The sequence below is a fragment of the Dermacentor andersoni genome, chromosome 8 (genome assembly GCF_023375885.2).
Source record: "Dermacentor andersoni chromosome 8, qqDerAnde1_hic_scaffold, whole genome shotgun sequence".
Lineage (NCBI taxonomy): Eukaryota > Metazoa > Arthropoda > Arachnida > Ixodida > Ixodidae > Dermacentor > Dermacentor andersoni.
Genome location: NC_092821.1, coordinates 51,266,073 through 51,286,946, shown reverse-complemented (window position 1 = coordinate 51,286,946; position 20,874 = coordinate 51,266,073). Strand labels below are relative to the sequence as shown.

Here is a 20,874-nt window from a genome sequence, read left to right as displayed (position 1 = left end):
ACAGAATTTTATAAAAAAAAGGTGAATGTTGTAAGGTTATTTCCCGATCGAGATTCAATGAAGTTATGTCTTTTTGTGATTACTAGGAACTCGGTAGCGCGAAAAATATGGCAGATAAGTAATAAGTATATCCTTAATAATCCCGTAATTAGTACTTATACAGGAAGCACTTCAATTAAAGAATCGAGGACTCAAAGTCGTAGTATTAACTCAACAAAAACTTCTTTAACAAAATCGTTTTGGGTGCTATACAACCTACAGTACTTTGGCACTGCGGGCGGCGCCCAGTATATGGCAGCAGCGAAAGAAATATGAAATAATGGACCAGTGACGTTGATCCCTTAATCCTCTCCATTGCGAGTGCAGACCAACAATAGTGCAAGCTTTCGCTGGCACGGGCTTCATCGCGGCCTTTTCTTTCTTTTTCATGGTCACGCCAAGAATCGACGCGAAGCGTGCTCTATTCTGTTCCCAATCTTGCAGTGGTGCCGCAGCTCGGATAATCACGTTTGTCCGTATAGCAACAAATGAAAACAAGGCTTTATTGATCAGAATGAAGAGAACTCGTAATTGTCATAGCATTGGCGCCCGTGCTATGCGTTTTCTAATAGGGTGGGGAGATCAGCGTCACTGACAATTTAATTTTCGTTTTCGTTCAGGGCTGCCCACAGACAAAATACTGCGTGCCATAGATACCTACGACGATTTTTGTGAAGTTGTTGTTGGGCAAGATATGAATGTCGGGCTTCAATTTTGCAAATGCAATATTGCCGCTAAAATTGGTAATTAAAGCTTTACTATAAAGATATATTTTGTTACTTGTGACGTGAGCCATATTTTCCACAATGCCGCATTTGTATTGGCTGCCAAGCCTTACAGTCTGACAGAAGATGTGCACATGGGCTTATCACACGTTATCAGTGCAGCACCCTGTGTTATTTGGCTCAGGAAAAACAGCGTGTATATATGCTGCATTCGCGATCTCTGGGAAAGAAAGCTAAGGAGAGGGGGCCCCGGGGAACGTGCGTGGTATCCAAGGCGGCTGTACTGGTTCTGAAACCCGGAAATTGTCGATACCCTCGCCTTCCTCGTCTACATGAGGGCGAAGGGGGAGGGGGTGACAGAAGACCTATGGGCCCCGGGTGCCAGACGACCTAGCTACGCCACTGCCTGCAGCACACTAGAACAGCCGCCATTTTGATTACGAGTCCAGGCATTGTAAAATCACAGATGTTAGGTTGGATAACTGGCTGACCATGAACCGCAAAAGGGATGTAGAGTTATCCATCAACGGAGCAGAAGACCTGGTAGAATCTGCAGAATCTGGTAGATACAGCAGGGCGTGACAGACGATGACGCAGCGGAATCGACACTTGTAGCGGTGTGAAATTCCATTGCACGCCAGCGACGCGCAAGCAGTTCACGGTGTGTCGCCCTGCGGGCAGACCTCCACTCCAGCGCACATGCTCTGGGAGTGCGGGTCGGCATACCCCAAGTTCATCAAGGAGGAGTGGGACTCGCTTCTGCGTAGCCCCGCTCTAGAAAAGCAAATCCTGGCTGTCCGGCGTGCCCGCGACCGGGCCGGCGGGCTAGACCTGCCGGTCGCGACGTGGGACAAGCCGGGTGCACGACGAGTTCGCGTCCTCGCCGGACCAGCAATAAAGTTTCTTCACTCACTCACTTGTCGGAGCTTGGAAACCTCCGCTAAAAGGCGGGAGATTTGATCGTCAACTGCTTCCATTTCATCACGCGGATGTTCCGGCATGCTCTGCTTCTGTGTAACCAGCGGCCGACGGCGGTCTTTGCGAACTTTGTCACTGTAAGTCTGTAGGGAATGGGGTGCAGGCGGGTCGGGCTCGGAGAGCTCTGGCCAGTCGTTGTCATCCCACTGGAGCGCCGCAAACCTGTTAGATGTAGGCACTGGTTGTGTGTCAGCATGCTGAGGCCAGTGCTTATGAATCCCGCGACGAATCTTCTCTGTGGCCTTTTGCTTTGTCGGACAAGTTGGAGAAGTGATCTCGTGGTTGTCGGTCTTGCATAGTCCACACCGGTAAGACACTGAGGCAGCTAGTACAGCTTCATCTGGCGCTGTAAACGGACAGGATCGGCACATGTGGCCACGTCGGGAACAGTTGTAACAATAGACGACACTAGGTTTATATGGCCGAGGTTGTAGAATGCAGCAATAGTAGAACAGGCGGGCTGGGGGAGTTGGTGGGCCCTGCAAGGTGACAATGCAAGAGCACCCCTTTCCCATGTAATTTGCCTGAATGACACGGTGAGTAGGACAGTAGAGCTCACGCTGGAGAGCATTCTGGTCCTCGCCAATGTCAACGATGTAAACGACATAGCACTGTAAGCCCGAGCCTTCTACCAGGTACACCTGTACGGGCACGGTGACTTCGCTTGTGATCGACAGACACTGAAACGTTTGCAAACGCTCGACAGCAGCCAATGTCGGGAGCTACACAGCGATGGTATTTGACTTCTTCCTGGCCATGAAGCCGCGGAAGCCTGTGGTACGTGCCAAGATGAGCATCTAGGTTCGCCTGAACAATCCTGTTCGGAATGTCCGTGAGGCTTGTGGGGGCCAGAGCTTTAATGGTTGCTTTATAGCAAACCGAGCCCGGCCGGTGTCGACACAACTGGGTGGTCAGTCGTTAGACAGGAACGCTTGCCTTGGGAACCGCTGTTGGCCGAAGATGAATCCGATACAAATTGTTGTGAAGGACGGTTCTGAGAACCATAGGGGGCCAACGGCACAGATGGCAGCACAGAAACAAGTTCATAAGGGGTACTCGGTTCGTCATGCACAACAATTGGAGCCCTATTCCCAATCGGTGACTGGGAAGCCATCGCCGGGCTCCAGCCTGAGGGCAGATCACTCATAGTCTGATGTGCATCTTGGAAAGGCGACGGGCGGGCTGTAGCCGAAGGACTTGGAGCAGGAACCAGCAGCTGGGATCCAGGCTCAGGTGTCAATTGTGCGTCCGGTAATGCTGTCGTGACGAGCGGCGCTGGCGAATCTACTGCCGTCAGCGCATCACCGGAGGCACTAAGCCTGGTCCCGGTGCACAATTCAGCTGCAGAGCTGATGGGGTGACATTCGCTGAATGCCAGGAAACCAGACTGTGCATGAGCGTCCTCAGACGGCATGTGGTCTAATCTCTTGAAGTAAAAAATTGGAACGTATTTACGCGGAAGGCGAGATTTTTCACAGGAGCGACGAGCAGCCACCTTAGCAGGGACACTTCGTCTTCCTCCCTTTTTGTTTTTAGCAGTGCGAGTTGCTGACAAAATTTTAATTCGCTCAGTGCTTGAACATGCATCTGTAACAGAAATTCTCATTCAACTACCCTAAGAAATTGTTTGGGATCTTTACAAAACAAAGCAGGTCGCCTTATTCACTAACGAAAATTAATTTGAATTCTGGTGTTTTACGTGCTACAACCATGATCTGATTATGAGGCACACCATGGCGAGGGACTCCGGATTGATTTTGAAAGCCTGGGATTCTTTGATGTGCACTCAATACACAGTAAACAGGTGCTTTTGCAGTTTGCCTCCATTAACACCGTAAGGGTTTTATTTTTTTCAATGTTCTAACCAACAGTGGTTATGTTTCTTATTGCTGATTTCGAACCATTTTGCACTAAAAAGCAACTACTTGATGTTCAAAAAATATTCGCACCGCATACTAAGCCAAATCAACACAATACAGTTCATTCCTGAACATTACATAGGAAACCAGCTGTTTGCTGCTAATAAAAAATACAAACCTTATAAAAAAAAAACAGTTGCCAACGCCTAATCATTCTTCACTTGTGTTGGGTAATCAACCTTTGGCTATTACCCCCTGGAAGTTTCGGGACAGTGTGGTAAATTTCAAAGCAGGTAATGACACCAGGATGAGAGTATTTTAGCTGCATTGCAAATATTGGTTTCATTGATGACTAGTGTAGTCAGTTCAACGTTGAGAAACTGCTGTATGTACTAGAGATGGTCATCTGGCTATCAAATTGAGTCTTGCCTGGAACAGCCCATAATTGAAACCGAGGAGGCTTCGTGCGAGGATTGTCGACATCAAGCTGCACCCACTGACGAGCACTCACAATGTTTGCTTCAGAGATGCTATCAACAGAAGAATTGCTCAATTCAGCATGATCACTGTCTTCTTCACTTCCAGACACAAGATAAACATCGGTATGCAAATCATCTTCATTGGAAGAAAATGACGAAGATGAAAAGAGTCTTTTTCGGGTTGACGAGCCAGCTACACGTGTCGCCACCAACGGACACCATGTTCTCACACACCAACCGCGCTCCTACCATTGGAAAAACCAGTGCCTCCTCTGAAAAACTGAAATCGTCAAGTGCTTCCATCAGATCGGCAACACGCTATTTAAGCTATAAAGGAGCTCTTCTCATCCTGAGCACTCAAGAGGAGAACCTATTCTGGCAGGACAAGCTCTGCTTGTCCAAAATAGTTTGGGGACGCTTTGGCTAGGACGAGTACTGCTGGTCTGGAACAATTAAAGGGTTGAAAGGTGGCCGTGGCGCGTGGATTACATCCCACGAATCTGTGCTTAGCAGTGCAATGCCATAACTACTAAGCCTCCACGACAGGTACCATTTTATTCTCTACTTTTCAATCGGGCAAGGTAGCCTCCACTGTAAAGACGACGATCTCTACAAAGCTTTGCTGATAGGTACTCTCTTCATTCTTTCATAAGCGGTATTACACAATGGCCTCTAATAATGCTTCTGCTGCTTACCACCCGCTCATTTCTGCTAGAAGGGCCAACTCTTGAAAACGGTTTTTTTTCTGCTGTGTGCATGATGTAGTATGAACATTCATGTCTTTTGGCATTTACACATCTGTAGAACCAACTACCTTATAAAGTACTCTGCATGCCTGATCATGCTTATTAGTGCAATGCTGTTGAACAATACATATTAATGCAATAAATTTTTCTAGGATTTGAAGTATCACAAAGATACTTGTTTTATATTGTGCTCTTTGTTTTCAGATAGTGTTAGTATTGTAAGATTTCATATATACATGTGCCCCTTAGGCAATAACCTCTGGAAGTTTCAGAGTTCAATAAGCTATGTTAAATTTAATCTAAGTGCAAAAGCTTTTTTTTTACTAACGACTCTCATTGAAGTGCGACTGCCACGGCTGGCACTTCCACCAGGCGCCTCGTGTTAGCAGCAGGATACCATAGCCACAGTGGCAGGTGAATAAACCGAAGAACAATTTGCTGTCTACAGGTTTTTTTTTCCTTGCTTGTAGGTAGGTGAAAATTGCAATAAATGTGTGTAATTGCAAAAAAGTTGTTTGTGACCCTTCACTGGATAAACTGCATATTGCATGTATGTGAAATGTTCTTGCAAGGGGCATGGTACTTCATTACTTACAAAGGTAGTAGTGAGAGAGAATAACATTATATGGGTTTACACACTAGTAAATCAGATCATAAAATTATTGAATCTGTTATTAGAAACATGATAGGCATGGATATTTCTGCACCCTTGATTAGCTGTGGACGTACAAGACCTGTTCATACTTAAAGGAAGCAATCATTCAGAGGAAGGGATGCAACTGGCCGACCTCACTGCACAGTTTTGATTTATTTTCTTTAACGTGTTGTCTTCTACTGTTTCATGTACATAAGAATAGGCTATTTGCCTGCTTTTCACATTGTGCGGGAGAGGGTGCATTGTAACTGTGGCACTATAGCAAGCCAATAATGCTATGTAACTGTATAGTTAAGTATTGTTCAAAGCAAGGGTTAATACAGGTGCTATAAGGATACAAAGTGCACGACATATACAAGGTTTATTGGTTTCTGTGCAGGAAAAATATGATTCTCCATCAGAGAAGAGATACAACTTAATGTGCATGAAATAATTAAAAACAAATTGACAACACTGTTTATTCAAGCTACGGAGGTACACATGCCATCATGGAGGATTCATTACGATAGCCTGCACGTTTGGCATGTCAAATTTAATAAGCAGGTAAGGTAACCTTTCAAAATGCATCGAGATATTTACGCAGGAAGACAGGAAAGGAATACAACTACATTGTCACATGTTTAGTGCAACGTTGAAATTTCGGGTACTTTGCTGTCCCGTCCTTGCCCTTACAGAGGCTGAAGTTATTTAAACTGCTCCATGCGTGCTATTTTTGTATGCTAATCAACAACTAAAAAAGATGCGACTACCCCAAAACACCATTTCGTCTCGTGCATCGAACACCTCATAGTAGTGGAAACTGGCATAGGTGTGTGTGAAGCATAGGTAGCAAATACAAAAATGCACATAACTTGCTACATAGCATGTCAACAAACGCATAGAAATGGAAAAATAGAATCTGCAGTACAAGTGTTTTATTTTCCCCTTTGCATACATACTGGATTCAGACATCCACGTCCGCACACATTGCACTTGTTGAGCGAGGTGCCATTTATCAATACAAACTGCTAAGTAGCTCTTGGTGCAGTTTCGATGGAAAATTGGAGCGATCGCTGCAATCGGAGCGACCAATCAGTTGGTCGCAGTCGAAAAAGAGGGCGGGGGTAACTGCGAATGAAATTTCCGTCGCATGAGACAAAAAATTGCACTTCCGGTGCCATGAAAATTGCATCATGTGAAGCAGGCTTAAGAGTTGTGCTCTAAGATAGGACTACACAAAAGGGCTATCAGTGGGATGTTGCGCTGCTGCTGCCTCAGCTGCCAAGTGATGATTTCTCAGAACATCTGTAGCTTTTATAGCCTCCAAGGAATAGTAGTTACAGGAGGGGCACATACATGATGCTGGTACACACAGCACGTGGAACAGTGTAGTCTGACGATGCGGCCAGTCATCTTTGTGTGCAGCACTTGCGAAATTCTCTGTGCAACATGATTTTTGCATTGTTGCACGTGGTGCTTAGCACAGGCCAAAAAGGACACTCAGCGGGACGCCGTGTTGCTGCTACCTTAGCTGCCAAGGAGGGAGGAGGAGAAAAGAAGAAAATGAAGGCAGTGGTCGCCGAGCTGGCACTGCTGATGTGGACATGCACCAGTGCAAACACATCTCCAGCTGTACTCTGGAGACATGAACAAGCAGCACAGGGGACCTGGAATAAAGAGGGCCAACCAGGAGATGACCAGTAACACATCTTGGTCCTGAGCCCTGGCTAAACTGCACTGTGGCACTGCTCCACAGTCCTATTCTAGAACCACGCAGCCGTTACCAGACACCGTCGAGTATCACAAAGGCAAGTGCCATGTTGTGTTCCTGATATGACCTAGCACACTACCGACCATGTCCTGTGCCACATGGCACGAGTTCACAAGCCGGAAACCAGCATCACGAAGCAAAAGCAATGGAAATTGACATTTACAGCACAACAGAATTACAACAGCTGCATCTTCTCGAGCCACACCCAGCTACAAAGCCACATCGTGCGACTGTCAGACTATTTTAATACTCTGCTGATAAGGAACGGAGACATCGTAGTCAGGTGCTGTTTCCTCTGTATATGTTGAAAGAATAGATATTTCAACTACAGTACACCATTATAAACTTACGTCACTCTGGCTGTAAGGAGACCATTCCCCAAGTGTTTGAGAGCCATCACATGTTAACTGTGAGCATGACAAGCCACTCATTACACAGCAGTCGAAACAGAATTTGGTGCTAGGCACTGGAAATATTTTCATCTTGACACTGGGTGAAATACATTCTGCCGTTGTGCACTAGGGCAGATATGCATAATAACCCAAGAAAAAGTTTTTAAAACCACTTTCAGAATAAAGATACCATCAGTTTTTTATAGTCCTTACATATTTTTCCCCGAGTTTACCCAAGTCTGAATATTCATTCAGCAACTGTTAGCATATAATTAATATTCAAGAATTTCAGGGACCCACCAAAGTTCTATGAAGTCTAAGGCCTTGAAAATGTGGTTTCCAAACTAAAGGCCTTCCAAAGTATTCAGACATTTGTATGAAGTCTGTATCAGAGAAAGATGAAACAGCAGTCATTTCAAAATTGCCAGTGTCTTAGATGAACCAATGTAGGGAAAAAAAAGAAGAAAAAGACATAGATCTTAAGAAGTGGTTCACATATTAAACTGCTTTCGAGTAAGTCATATCAAGTGCATTCAATGGCAATAAGAAATAAAACTTGAAAATGCCATCACTGATATTCTGTTGCAGCATCAAAATCAATAAAATGCAAGGAGACTATAAAAATATAAAGAAGATTGTTTATTAATGTTTGCAACAGAAATTATCACTACAAATGCAAGCAAAAAGGAAACCTATAAACAACATTATCAATGGACTCATTAAGCACATTCATTCATATAACCCTCCAGAAAAGCTTCAACATTAAGTTGAGGCAGATCATTGCTCTGCTGTAAAGGAATGCTTACATGCACAAAGACAATGAAACGGCAGAGTAATAAGGAAAAAAATTTAAACAATAAAGACTACTACATCCAAAAGACAATAAAAATATATACTTGAACTTGAAACTTGAAAAAAAAAATTGTGAGATGCATATAACAGATCAAATTTGTTATCCCGAAAGAACATGAACTGAAGATACCAGTCACACACACAAAGGAAAATTCCCAACGGTACAGCCACTAACAAAGGCTATCACGCAGAGAAAGTAGGCAACAAAAGTGTAGCAAATAATGAACCTCTCACACCAGCCGCAAGGCACAACACTAAACGCACAGCCTTTGCGAAAAGAAATAAAGTCACTGTTACTGATGGGAGCTGAATATGAAATGCCTTGTTTGCCTCCGGCTGCAGTGGTCAAAATGTCGGACAGTACTAGCACCCAACAGACCTCCAGTATTGCAAACTCCTCAATGAGAGAGCGGCATTTGTGCTTCTGTAGGGCTTGTTTCTTTTAGCAAAGGCTGCACATAAGACAGCTTATGAAATTTTGCACAATATGACTTAATAAATCTCAAAGCGGCAGCACAACGTCCTCGTACAATCCACAGCATAAAAAAAAGAAGAGGTTCAGATACCAAGACAGTTTGAATCAATGATCTTTTTTCTTCAGTTTGAGAGCTCCTTAATCTATTATTTTGATATATACAAATGGATTGTTTAGAAAAATCATCGCTATGAACAAGATGCTACCTGGTATTGATGCAGATGACCACAATTTTAAATATAATATTTTTTTTATCAATCCATCTTCACTACGGTGAATCCCATAGCACATTGAAATCTTATGCAGACTACCTTATGTTTCTAGAAAAGGAAAAAAAAAGCACCAGTACATTTTAAAGCTAAAGGGACAAATGAGTGCTTCAAGGTGTCTTATTTAGAAAGGATAAGAAAATGACAAATGATGTAAACAGGTTCATCTATGAATGCACCCTTAAGTTCTTCAAGGCTTGGAAATACTCTTTCACTCTAAAAGAACAAGGCACCCACATACTGACTGTGGGTTCAGTGTTTGACGGAAGCCCATCTGCCCAGGATGGAACATGGTGAAAAGGTAGACAAAACCCGCGGCACTCTTCTTTTAAATTTACTTTGGTCGGCGTAGGGCCTCGAGTTTTGTGTACCTTTTCACCAGACTGGTTAAACGTGAGCACACAAGTCCTTGCTATACCTGAGAGGACTAAAGGGGGGCCCTGAGGACTTTTCTAACCTTAGAATGACCTCACTATTATATGACATCTCCTCACGTCGAAATTTTTTTTCTCGATCCTTCATGTACAGGTGGTGTTGGTCGTGGTCATTGGACCGATGAATGGCTTTCTCTCTCCTTTCGTCTCCACTAGTGCATTGCCCGAAAAGCGAGTGTCTCGGTGGTGAAAAGGCTCATTGTGGCACCACGATGCAGCCACAGTACACAAAACTGCACAGCACGCTGTTGCTATCTTGGATGCCATGCACAGCAATGCAACTGTTGTGTGTCGACAGGCAGTGCAAAGACAAGGATTGCAGACATATGTGTATGCATTTCATTTTAGCAAATTAGCAATTATAGTATTAGCACTGAGAATGCACAAGCTATCACAAGAGCAGCCAATAGCTGTTGGTGGGTCCAGCTGCTTGAGATAATGCTGCATGATAACATAGTGGAGGCAAGAGCAAGTGATTCTTCATAGATTTTGACATGACATTGAAAACTCCCTGCTGCCCGTATTACAATTATATTTGGCTCACATGTTCACAGTAGCTTCATCTACAGATCAGCAACGTTTTTTACTATGCTCAAGAAGTGTTTCAGGGACCCTTTAACACTTCAGAAAAATGTGAAAGGAAAAAGTTGTCATCCACTTGACTGTGGCATGAAACTCGGAAGGAAATCTGTATGGGTTTCTCAGAAAGAAAGCTTTGCAGTTGATCTTGGCCTGGGATAAAAACTATATGCAGTCAGCTTCACCAGTGCAATAAGTACACACCTCTTAACCCTTTCCCTTCCATTGATGAGTATAGTCGTCATGAGATTTTGTACCAAAATGACCAATGATGACTATACTCGTCATAGTTGTGTTTCTTGACGCTAGTCGGCCACGCTTGTCCATGTTGTGCAATCTGTGTCTCGGCTTTCATTGTATTGCCGCCTTTGATACCGCCGCATGAAACATGCCTGCCTCTTCGAAATGAGGCAATGAAAGCGTGCATAAAAGGAAGTTCTTCAACGGCTGCTAGTCAGACGACAGCTCTCAACAGTTTTGTACTGATACAGAAAGTCATGTGTTTTCGTCTGAGGATTCTGATGACGATGATTCTGTGGATGGACTAGAGGACTTCGCGGCTGCCCATCAGTGGTTCCCCATCAACGTGTCAAATCCACCTGCTGCACCACCACATTTTCCCTTTTCTCAAACGCCTGGACTAACTGAAGGACCACCTGACATTTACAACGTAGTGGCGTGGTTTGAACTTTTTTTCAATGCGGAAATTTTCAATATAACCATCACTGAAACTAACCGGCATGCAAGAAAATTAAAGGGACCCTAAAGGCAAATATTAAGTCAGGCTGATAGATTAGTGCTTGAGAATTTCTAAGGCATCAATATTATCATGAACAGAGCCTTAATAATCGAGAATTTGAGGTAAATGCAGGACATGATTAGAGGCTCCCTGGGGACATTCAAGTACTTGCACGATAACGAAAGCACTCCTCAGTTAAATTCTGTGACTAGCACTCAGCCACTCATTGCACAAAACATCCATGAACTGTATTATAAAATGAAATAAAATGCTACTTGTCCAGTTCTATTTTACTTTTAGAAAAAAGAACTCATTGAAATAGCCCTGACAATGATGCGGGCGGTCGAAAGGTTTCATTTTTGCTCGACTCTGGGCCACCCACGCTTTCACATTTCAGCAGTTATCGTGTGGTGCTACACTGGTTTTGCTAGCTCCCGAAACTCGCACAAAGTGCAAGCAGCGAAGAATTCAACTTCCATCTGATGATGCAGGATGCCCGAACGGTCTACACCACTTGACCAAAAAGCTGCTGCAGTGGCGAATCCACTGCTCTGTCTTTGCTCGGTACCGCTGTCTGTCGGGCACTGTTTTACTCACCGACGCCAGCAAAGGGTGGCGATAGCGTATGCAACGTCACCACTCCCCTGGTTCGGTGGCAGGAGATTTGAATTTCCAAATAGGTATACGGACCCATCAGATGCAATTTTCTCGTAAACTAAGTATTTTCTTGGCACGAAACAAGTGTTGCGAGGCTTCTGGAATGATATTTAACCAGTCCATGTCGACAAGAAAGAAGTGAAAGTATTTCTGGCTCTTCTAATTTTGCAAGGCATTGTTATAGAACCCCAGACTAATTTCTACTGGATGAAGAAGGCAATTTTGAGTCTGCCAATATTTGGAGCGGTGACGAGGAAATAGATGAAATGACCCTACACAAACAACAACAGCGTGGCCATTGCGCCCTATGCCTTACCTACGATGTGCGAGAGCCCTGGTGTGGAATGTGCCGACGCGTGTGCCGTACAGACTGGGCATGGGATCATTGTTGCCATTGTATAGGTTCATCCTGGAATGTCACAGAGGGACCTTTGAGACTTTATGATTGACACATTTAGGTAAATCCTCCCGGTGGACGCCAATCCCATTGTCATTGTGGGTGACTTTAATGTCGATGTGTCTCATCCCAACGGAAAGTGGCCCTTGGCATTTCTCTTAGAGAAGTTCGACCTTCAGTGTTACACGAAGACCAATGTCTCCATGACACGCTATCGGTCATGCATAGGCCTATCAGTCGCTAAGAACATCTCCAGTGTCATCACAGAGCTTATGACCATTTATCATTGCGACCATAAAGCCGTAATTACTGCGGTCACGAAATAAACGTAAATACAAATAAACATAACGTGCCTATTTGCTATACAGTTAACCCTTGATATAATGAACCTCTGTATAACAAAATTCTCAACATAACGAAGTATATAAGTTTACGCAACCTTTTGTCCATAGAACACCATGTATTTAGAACCTGAAGAAGGGTAAGGACACCGACCACTAGAAGGCTTCCGTCAAAACCTCGACTTCATTAACCTTTGCAGGGTGTACGGCAAACCAGTCATCACCAAGATTCGCCAGTACATTTCAGTGACAAGCAGAGCTTCTGCATTCAAAAATCATCTTAACTTCAACATGACCTGCAGGTCCCAAGGACTTATTCCACGCTCGCTACGTCTCAACAGGCCTGTACGCTCAAGTTTAGGTTTCAGCGTGGTTGCCAAGGCAGAAAAACTTCTTTTACAACCAGGATCTTGGAATGCAGACAATCCGTGAGGAACCTAGAAAATGAAGCTTTCTTCGCGTGCCGTAGCCTTGGGCACCGGGTCCCAGACGAGTTCGCAAACATTCAACTACACGCAAATTTCAAGGCAGGCTACAATCCCATCATACGCAGGAGACTCACAAAAGAAAACTTGCTGGACTGTCGCCACCCGTTGATGCCTTGCACAGAAACGTTGCCACGTCCACTGTGCAAAACATCTCGTCGCACAAGCCTAACTTGGCAGAACTCGCTGTCCTGAGCCTGGGCTTGAACTTCAACCTCGAACTGCAGAAGGATGCAAAAAAGTTGGTCTGTGCTGTAGAAAATGCTATCGGCCAAACAGAACCTTCAAAGCGGGAGGAGGCATGAACTCACACTATAGGCATTCTGTCGCGGCTTCACGCACACCCCTTCATCTCCCCGCTTTTAACGGAAGAAAAGAAGGCTATCAAAGACCTTTGCTCAAACCGAAACCTCGCCATCCTCCCAGCTGACAAGGGCAATGCCACGGTGCTACTCAACAGGACTGACTACTGTGACAAGATGTCGTCACTGCTTGTGGACGAGGCGACGTACAGTCGTCTGAAGAAAGATTCTACGCTCAAGGTTCAGAGGGAGCTCCAGAAGCTTCTTACGGATGTGTTTCGTTTTGTAGACCCAAGGCACAAAGGGTTGTACTTCTTCCTTCTGTGCACTAACGGTTTGGCGCCGGCGCTCAACGGTTTAAAAATTAAATTATGGGACTTTATGTGCCAAAATCACTCTCTGATTATGAGGCACGCTGTAGTGGAGGACTCCGGAAATTTTGACCACCTGGGGTTCTTTAACGTGCACCTAAATCTAAGTACACAGGTGTTTTCGCATTTCGCCCTCATCGAAATGCAGCCGCCGTGGCTGGGATTCGATCCCGCGCCCTCGTGTCGCTCTACGATTTGCCAAAAATACATAAACCCAACGCCCTGATGTGACCAATTGTTGACTTTACTCGCTCTCCATTTCATAAACTGTCCAAATAGCTTCATAAGGTTCTTTCCCCTCTTGTTGTAGAGGCGCCACTCACGTTCGCCACTCTGAAGACTTCATAAGCAAGATTCGTCAATTTACTCCAGACGATCAGGAAGCGCTTGTCTCATTTGACGTCGTGTCGCTTTTTACAAGCGTTCCTATTGGACTCGCCGCGGAAACTTTCACTGCCGCTCTGGACGATGACCCTGCCCTACCAGAAAAAACACCCATCGACGTTCCTGACTTGAAGAGGCTTCTTTCGTTCTGTCTGGAGAACACCTACTTCACTTTTGAAGGCACCTTCTACAGGCAAGTGCACGGGACACCGATGGGTGCATCTGTTTCGGTAACTGCTGCAAATTTAACAATGGAATGGCTTGAGCATAGAACACTTGCCTCTTTCAACTCGCCACCCAGAGTCTTCCTATGTTACATAGACAATGTGTTCTGCATAATTCAGCAAGAAGAAATTTATTCGTTTTTGTCGGATTTGAATAGTATTGAAGCGTCTATCCAATTCAGTTAACGAAGAAAAAGACGGCAAGCTTCCTTTTCTGGACTTCCTCGTGAAACGTGACCGGCACAGTCTGGCATTTTCCATGTATAGAAAGAGCACACACACAGGCAGGCATCTGCATTTTCATTCAGTGCATCCGACGAACCAGAAAAGATCAGTAGTATCCTCTCTTGTTGGCAGAACCAAGCGTATCTGCACAACACCACAAAGCCAGGCTGCTGACCTACAAGAAGTGCAACAAAATCTCTTGGCATGTGGCTACTCGAGGTCGTTTGTGAACTCGGAACGCCATCTGTCTCAGCCCCCAAGGCCTGACTGTGTGCTCCCAAGAAAACGTGCCCCCATACCGTATGTGCCCTGCGTGAGCAAGGGCTTAGCCCGTTTTCTACGCATCTATGACCTCCAGGTAGCCGATGTTGTGCCATCCCCCCTCCCCCCCTCAATATACGCCATCGGCTGGTAAACGTGAAAGACAAGCTTCTGAAGACAAAGTTTCCTGGTATCATCTACAGGATTCCATGTGAAGACTGCGACTGCATATATATTGGCGAGACAGGCAATTTCGGACAGTGGTTGAAGCCGCATGTTACCGATGTGAAAAAGAAAAAAGTCGCATCAAACGCCTTCGCAGAACATGCAGGTGACTTGGGCCACAGGATTGATTGGGATAACGCCAAGATATTAGAAAAAGAAAGAAATTTGACTTCAAGACACCACTTGGAATCCCTCCTAATCCAAATGACAGATAGCACCCTAAAGTGGAACGACGGAACCCACCCCCCCATCTACACGCGCTGCTTATGTCATATCTTAAAGCCATATAAATATTGTATCGCATGTCCTTGATTTCATTGTGAACAAGGCTCCCGTCAGGGGAGCCAAAACGTTTTTTCTTGTATTCTTTCAGTGGTCTGTGTCCTTTTTACCCCTCTTCAATGACGCCTCCCAACCAGATGGGCTTCTGTCAAAACCCCAACTTCGTATTTAGAACTTCAATTTAACAATGTGTGTTTGTATGCCTATCAATATAACGAAATTTTGCTTCCGCCGCCAAGGAATGCCAAGACAATAAAAGAAAACTTTCTTCGATGCAGATGGTCAAATGGTTGAATTACAAGCGGCTGCTTGCAAACACACCCCTCAAATTACGCGAAGCGCAACAAGAGCGAACACCGAAGTGGAGCTGCGTCATGTTCCGTATAAAGTCGAAGTGCGACCATTGTGCTTCAGGTGCAAGTGAAGGTGTGCGAGGGCAAGAGGGGGAGGGAAGCAACCTTGCAGTAACGCATTCAAGAGCGCACGAGGGGCAGGGGTAAGTTGGTGTGTATCGTGATTTCTGACATGCGTTTCGGCCGTCGCTGCGCATGGTTGTAACCACAGCTGATCACATATGCATCCGCGCACCCTGCTTTAGAGGTAATCTGCCGTGTGTGCAAAGAGTGGGCGTGCAAAGACTGCATGGCATCATGTACCTTAACACATGTTTAGTAGAGGAGGTTGCGTAATCTCGAGTTTCTGCGACCTGTTCGAGTGAGAGGCAAACAAAGCATTCACTACCTGTTGCCGGCGCTTTTCATGCTAGCGTCGTCTCGGTGCGGGTAACGCTATCAGCCATGGGGGCGCAGCGCATGCAAGAGCGTGACTGGCTTCTCTTAATTCATACCGCCAATGTAAAGATATCGTCGACGTGGCATTAAAACATATCATTCGTCACCAACTCCTAAATTCATCAAAATGAATAGTTTTCTCATTCAAATTAGCTTTTTTTGATTGCCCAATAATTTGGAAAATTCTGCGGTCCCTTTCTCTATAAGAAAAATTTATTGGCAACTGTACACATTTCTATAAAAGGTTGAATGTCATTATGAAATTTCAATATAACGAAGCAAATTGCCGATTTTACTTACTTCGTTGTATCATAGTTTAAATGTATATTGTGCTTTGTTTTCTTTTCTTTATATACAGCTTCGCTGATCATCCCACCTTCACAGAGTGGAATGGCTCTGAATATTTGATAATGAATTCTGAAGTCACATGCGATCTGAATAGCAAATACCATTCGATAATTCTATATGTTTGTACTTCATTTCACCTGTTGACACGTTGAACGAGATCACCAGACAAGCCACAGAGATTACACTGGTAAAGACTTCCCAGTCTACCCGATTCAGTCTGAGTATGTAGGTAATATCTTTTGCCTAACACTGTTCATACAAATGTCTGATGATTGCCTTGATTCCTTTTTTTTGGAAAGTTGATTGCTTCATCTGGGGCTGGTGCAGCTTTTAAAAGAAACACGCTAATTCCGGTCGGATGTTTTAACTTTTTCAATCAGTGCATTTAGAATATTTAAAAATTTTTCTCTTACATATATGACGTGGATACATATGTCTATGTACCCTTAGATTTACCTAGAAGTGCATTGGTCATCTGCATCTCTTTGTGCCATGCAGTTAATAGACCTGGTTTACTTCACTATAATATTGTTTTATTTGATCACTGTCCCTGATCAATATTCAACTAACAAGAAGGGTGCATAAAATGATACAATATAATTCAAATTTTCTTGAGCAGCTTCATGTTGCAAATAGGCAGCTTCTGTAGCAAAAATTATGTGTGACTTTTAGAAAACAGGGCTAAAGATAGCAGTTCACTTGGCTAAAACTACAATTGATACCAGCCGACAAGAGTTGCGGGTGCGTCAAAGTAAGTAAAACCATAAAGCTTTACTGCACAGACTTTCTGTGAGAAAGAGTGGGCGTCTGCCAGTGTCCGCGCAACAAACGCACCCTCGCTAGCAGACGACGTGCTTGGCAACGACAGCAAAATTGAAGACGTGTTTTGTAACCCATGCCTCAAATTTGTATACAGTGCAGTCCACTTATAACGATACCACATATAACGATATATCGGTTATAACGATGGGTCGACATGAGAGTGTCATTTTATGCATTAGGTCTATGGGGAAAAAAACCATTTATAACGATAGGTTATTCACCGCATATCGGATATAACGATCAAAATTTTGCAGTCTGGACGGCGTTTTCCGTGCCAAATAATCGTAACGTTTGCGTTGCTTAGTTCCCTGAAACGAACGATGTCGAGACGAGGCGATGTTTACCTCCGTAAGTTCGTATCTGCCGCCATTACCGCGCAGCGCGTCTCGCCCCGCCCGCGCACGAGTAGGCGCAGCCAACGTTGGCGCAGCGCGCCACAAGATGGCGCTAGCTGCTTCATGCGCGTCGGCCACAGTCGCTCCGAAAGAGAGAGAAAGAAAAAAAGAAGCGACAAGCAAAGCGGCGCGGTGGCGCCCGTCCCGTGTCTCTCTCGCGATAGCAGGCTGACGCCACCAAAGCAGCGTGCAACCAACGGTTCAACCCAGTTCGAAGATGGCGCCGACAAAGCGCAAAGCTGTGTCGCTTGACACGAAGATGGATATATTGCAGGACTCTCGATGCGGCTTCAAGGTGAGCGCCCTCGTGAAGAAGTATGAGCTCGTCCAGTTAACGATATCAACCATCTTGAAAACCGGGAGCACCGCGATTGTGAAGGCAGGAGCTATCAGCGGCCATTCCGATCAGCGGAAAAGGGGTTAGAGACCCCTTGTACGCCGATGTTGAAGAGGCGCTTTACCAGTGGTTCATCACCAATGGCTTAAAGAAGGCGGGCTTTCTGCGTAAGGACGAACTTCCCCAACCCGCTGAGACCGACCCGGTGGAAGTCGCTGACATAACCGAGCTCTGGGAGCTCGTTCCTACTGGTGACACAAGTGGTGTGTCGAAGGAGGAGTTTTTGACTGCAGACAGTGCTGCCTCGTTCTGCGATGAGGTCACCGACGAGGCGATCGCCGAAGATGTGCTGTCTCGACAGACGCAAAGTTGTGCGACGGTGGCGACGGCATCAGCGACAGTGACAACGAGATCGACAGTGGCTCCTTGACCTCGACCACGATGTCCACGCAAAGTGCACTGTCGTCGATCGACTCCTTAATTGATTTTATGCATGCTAAAGGATTGCCGCCAGTGTTCGCGCAGCAGCTGGAATCCATGCACACCGCGGTTGTGAAGCTGAAGCTGCCGCAAAAGCAAGTGCAGATTTCGGACTATTTCGGCGCGCCTAATCCTTGACACGGTCATTGGCGCTAGAAATAAAGTTTGTTTTTCACGGCCTACTGTATACATCATCTATTCTTTACAGCAAGTAGCGAATTCGAGTTCAGAGCTGCAAAGGTAAAGAGCGCAAACGCGTTTAAAAAAAATTTTTTTTTTTTGATAACTGCAGTCCAGATATAGCGATCATCGGTTATAACGATCATATTTTTCGTCCTTATCGATATCGTTATAAGTGGACTGCACTGTACATAGCAAAAATGTGTCAATATAAATTTGCAGTTGAAATAAAGCACAACTGTAAGAGCGAACGCACACAATCGATCTCATTACCCGCAGCAGAACATGCTGCAAAGCGCGTCTCTGCTGCAATCCAGTTCGCTTGCAGTGCCCTCACACAATTTTTCCACATACGGCGCCTCCGCACGAAAGTGCCGTTTGGCCAATTCAACCCTTGTCTAGTACACTCCAGATTAACTTAAGCACACATACTACAGCAGTGGAGAAAGCTATGACAGCTAGGCTCGAAGCGCATACGAGGCGGCCATTTTGAAATGCCGATAGTGATATGGTAACATACATTTAGGGTCATGCGTGAGTCTAATGCGCAAACAGTTTTAACGTGATAGCATCAGGGCCCCGCATCACAGAAAATCCAGCGTCGGCATCCCGCATCGAGAGTCGTTTCGGCAAAAATCATTCCAAACCATGCATGCCCAACCACGCCGAACCTTCGTCTAGCGCGAAGAAGTTACTGAACTAATTGAATTTCTCAAAGTAAAATACGTCAGAAAAATCATGAAGTACGACTTACACACAACCTACAGACATGATAGCATGGGATTGTAATTTGAATCTACCAGAAAACATAATTCTGTCATGACTTACACACAACTTACAGACGTGATAGCGTTGGATTGTAATTTGAATATACCAGGAAACATAATTCTGTCACGCGAAAACTCAAACATAAACCTCTTTTCCAGTGTTTCTACCATTCAGAGAGTGGTGTGCCCGGTTCCTTGCAACACCTTCAGATGGTGCTTCAGACAGACAAGGCAACACCTTCAGAAGTCCAAAAAATTGGACACTGACTGCAATTGGTGAGGACTTTATGTGCATGTCCTTGATTCCCCACCTAAACACAGGGCCCCCTCCAGAAGAAGAGCACACAGGCTTTCATTCAAAATTTGAACTGTTTGCATGCCATGGAATGATTTTCATAGTTTGCTGAATAAATGTCACTCCACGACAAATGCACCATGCTTGTTTGTTGGTAGTGTTCAAATCGGGTCAGGGGTCATTCACCTAACAAGAATGTTCATTTAGGCAGCAGTATACTTGGAGGAGACCAACAAGTCCTGAAGACTGGCCTAACATTCAGAATTTATCCTGACTACATCAATGCAAACAGTAGTATTTTGAATGCAAAATTGAGGAATGAGTGCTTTTCAGTTTGTCATGCCTGCACATGAAAGGATAGTGCAAGAATATGGTTAGCGTAATGAAAGCAGTGTCAGCACACTGTCCCTGCAAGGCTAGATTATGCCGAAACATCTTGTGAAGTCGCCTGGCAGTTTAACATAACATATCAACACTTACTTCCTGATGCACCACAATGCCATGCAGCATACTGCGCAGGTACATAGATTCGTAATTTTAGACTCTGCCTAATACGTAATGCACACCTACAAGGTTAGTGATTCGGGCTACTTATTCAGGGCTGTCATGGTGCTGTGTTCTCATGTGTCTATTTAAGTCATTACCCCGCACAAAGGACTTGGAGCAGATGGTGCAGCGGTATGGTCGCTCGCCTGAGTGGACACGTATGTGAACATTCAGATGGCTGCTATCCGCAAAAGTCCGAGAGCATGAGGGGCACTGATATGGCCGCTCGCCTGAGTGGATGCGTAGGTGAAGAGTCAGTTGGCCCCTATTCACAAAAGTCCGAGAGCACGAGGGGCACTGATATGGCCGCTCGCCAGAGTGGATGCGCAAATGACCTTGTAGAGCGTTTCTGTGTGAGAAGCTCTGGTGGCACAAATTGCATTGAAAGGGGCGCTCGCCTGTGTGGACACGCAGGTGTGTCTGAAGAGTGTACTTTTTCGAGAAGCGCATGGAGCATGAAGGGCACTGGAATGGCTTCTCACCTGCATGAATGTGCGAATGAATAATCATGTGGGATCTGCGTGAAGCTGTAAGAGCACTAAGGGTATTGTGAGGGACACTCACCTGTGTGGGCCCTGATGTGTGCTCTCATATCGGAAGGTTTTCTAGTTTTATAGTCACAGCGATCACAGTGGTGGAGGCTTCCTCGTGGCAACTTGCCATCCTCAGTAGTTGAACAGGATGATTGCTCTGACCCTGCACAATAAAAACCAAATTGCACTTAATGCGAAAATCAGAACACACAGATGCTAGTGCTAATGATGAACCCTCATAAAACATAATAAAAA

The 20,874-nt window shown here is 45.0% G+C and overlaps 1 long non-coding RNA gene across 1 annotated transcript; it reads right to left on the bottom strand.

The window, feature by feature from the left end:
* Positions 1 to 5,825: 5,825 nt before the first annotated feature.
* On the bottom strand, positions 5,826 to 20,113 carry LOC140219793 (uncharacterized). The gene is made up of 2 exons (XR_011895974.1): positions 19,484 to 20,113; positions 5,826 to 19,449 (listed from the first exon to the last, which is right to left on the bottom strand). It is a non-coding gene; the product is annotated as an uncharacterized lncRNA (long non-coding RNA).
* Positions 20,114 to 20,874: the final 761 nt, after the last annotated feature.